The sequence below is a fragment of the Mastomys coucha genome, unplaced genomic scaffold (assembly GCF_008632895.1).
Source record: "Mastomys coucha isolate ucsf_1 unplaced genomic scaffold, UCSF_Mcou_1 pScaffold15, whole genome shotgun sequence".
NCBI classification, from domain to species: domain Eukaryota; kingdom Metazoa; phylum Chordata; class Mammalia; order Rodentia; family Muridae; genus Mastomys; species Mastomys coucha.
Genome location: NW_022196897.1, coordinates 75,467,573 through 75,470,555, shown reverse-complemented (window position 1 = coordinate 75,470,555; position 2,983 = coordinate 75,467,573).

Sequence of the window (2,983 nt, the reverse complement as noted above, 5' to 3'; positions counted from 1 at the left end):
AGCCTCTACATCTGTATTAGTCAGGTACTGTCAGAGCCTCTCAGGAGATAGCTATATTTAGGATGGCTGGCCCTTCCTTTGGTCTGTGCTCCATAGTTAATCTCTGCAACTCCTTCCTTGGGTATTCCTCCCCTTTTAAGAAGGAATGCACTGTCCACCTTTTGGTCTTCCTTCTTCTTGAGTTCCTTGTGGTTTGTGGGTTGTTCTTCCTGTATTCCAAACTTCTGGGCTAATAACCACTTATCAGAGAGTGCATACCGTGTTTGTTGATCATTTTAAAGACAGTATATCCATCTTATAAAGAAGACAATAGAGGTTGAAAAGGCTACAGATTTGTTTTCCTCAAATCCCAAATCAAATCTGCTGCAGGATTCATTTTTTTTTTTTCGAGGCAGGGTCTATCTATATTACTGTATAGCTCTGGCTGTACCTGGAACTCACTCTGTAGACCATGCTGGCCTTGAACTCAGAAATCCACCTGTCTCTTCCTCCCAAGTGCTGGGATTAAATACATGAACCACCATTGCCTAACTTCAAATCTAGTTCTTAACTCTCAGTCCTCCATTTGGCAATGGAGGTCATAACACGATAATTTTTTGTTTGTTTACACCTAAATATAGGGAATTGTTACATATTCTTAGTGATTCTCTTTGCCATAGGAGGAGTATTTTTTTGTTTTATGTTTATTTTTGTTGCTGTTGTTATTTTGTCTCTCCTCACTTGTAGCAATGTAGTTTAGCATCACAGCTCCTTAATGCCCATGGTTATCACCAGGTTGTTCCATAGTACTACAAAAATCCCCTTTGTGAATCCAAGATTCTCTCACTGTTACATCCCCATTGTTGCATCCCACAAATAGTTACCTCTTCAAATTCAGTGAGATATTTCTTGTATAATTTGAACATACAATAATGTTGGATCTTGGAACACTTATTTCTGTAGTATGACTATCTGGTATACCTTAGTGTTTGAATATATCAAATTCATTAGGAAAATTACATTTTCCCACAAAAATTGAGGCACAGGTCGGGAAGATGACACAGTCAACACTTTATGTACTAAAATTCAATCTTCTGGTGAGAATTAAACATGTTAGCAGACTCTAAAGTAAATGAGATGTGGTTTACTTAGTCTTATGATTAGATGAGAATTATGAAAACCCAGGAATAAGGAGCGGTATTGAGAAAATATCTTTTTTTTCTTTTTTTTTGTTTGATTTTTGTTTGTTTGTTTGTTTGTTTTTCCAATACAGGGTTTCTCTGTATAGCCCTTGCTGTCCTGGAACTCAATCTGTAGACCAGGCTGGCCTAGAACTCAGAAATCTGCCTGCCTCTGCCTCCCAAGTGCTGGGATTAAAAGCGTGCACCACCACCGCCTGGTGAAAAAATATCTTGAATTCTAAGACAGACGAATGATTTCAAGTAGAAAACTAAGGTCAATGACTGTGTTCTGGGTGATATACCAACTTCTTACCAGGTAAGTGGGGAGATGAATTTTGCACAGGTTATAAGCATAGTTAGAAAGTAAAAAGAAAAGAAAAAAAACAAACAAGCAAACAAACAAACAAAAAACTGAGGAGATGCAAGCAAGCTGCTTGCAAATAGTCCTAAAGAATATTAAGAACTAATATTAAGAACTATTAAGAACTAAGAACTATGTCTCTTAGTACATCAAGTACATCTCAAAGACTGTTGCCATATTATTATATCTAGTGAAAAGAATAACATAGCCAGGTCCAGGTAACAATGGTATGGGGCAGAAAGATTGTAAGATTTGGGATATGTTAAGGAATGGCGTTATTTAGATTGAAAAGTCAGTTAAGAAGTACAGGGATGGCAGTGGGTAGGAGGGGGAATAACCAAAAGTCATTATGTAAATACAATCACAGTGCATTTTATACATATGTGTATAACATAAAAGAAAACATAGTAATTTTTTCTAAATCTTCAAGAGATAATTTGGCATTTGATGTATATTTCAATAATAATATTAAAAGATAAATGTATAAATAAACAGAAAGAAAATGTTAATACTAGATACTTGCTAAGGTAACTAAGGTTAAAAAAAAGAACAAAAACAACAAAAAACCCAGTCCTTTTCCATTATCCATTTTCATTTGGACAGATGGATATGTGGACATTTGTTCATGAGGAGCATAACAGTTTTGGAATAAATAATTGAATGGGTTCTACTATGATATATAAATTTTGATTGTCTTGTAGATTGCCAACTTGGCATTGTTCCAGTTTATTTTTGCCTCTGGGAATGTCTCATCAATGCAGAGGTAGATGGGAAATTACCTGTAAAGTGATTAGGTCAGTGGAGACACGGCCACATAGGAATGTGGTTGAAATGAGGCAAACATGCATATCTTAGAGATCTGTGTTCTAGCAAATTATATTCTGACCTTTGTTCCCACAAGTCCATTACCTAAGAGACAATATGCTAATAATATTCCTTCTAAAATATGGTTTGGAGACAGTTTACTAGGGAAGATCAAAATAAAACCAAACGGGAGGCACAGTGCCATGAGTGATTTTTGAGAGACATTTTGCTAGCTGCCTTTTGAGAAAAACCTATGTAGGAAATTTCTGGTCCTTTCCAACCCACAAGCTATTTCCTATGCAGGTACTGGGATGCATATGGCATCTGTCAAACTTCCCTTGAAGGCATTAGAAACTATACTGCTGCCAATATCACTTCCTCATGGATGCTGCATTGCCTGCATGCTCCTCTCTAGAAAAGTTGCCTTGAGAACATCTCTGCTGATGCTGGACTCTTGGTCAAAGTGGCCATAGACAACTTACCTGCACAGTCTATGCTTTTTATGTGATTGGATCATCATGTGAGTGGTTCTTGATGTCACAAAATTGATGACAAACTGAAGCTGGAGGTGCTTAAAATTACTTGATAAACATCATGACAATTAATTTGAGATGTGACTCTTGAAATTATTGCAGTAATTATATTGCTCAGTATAATT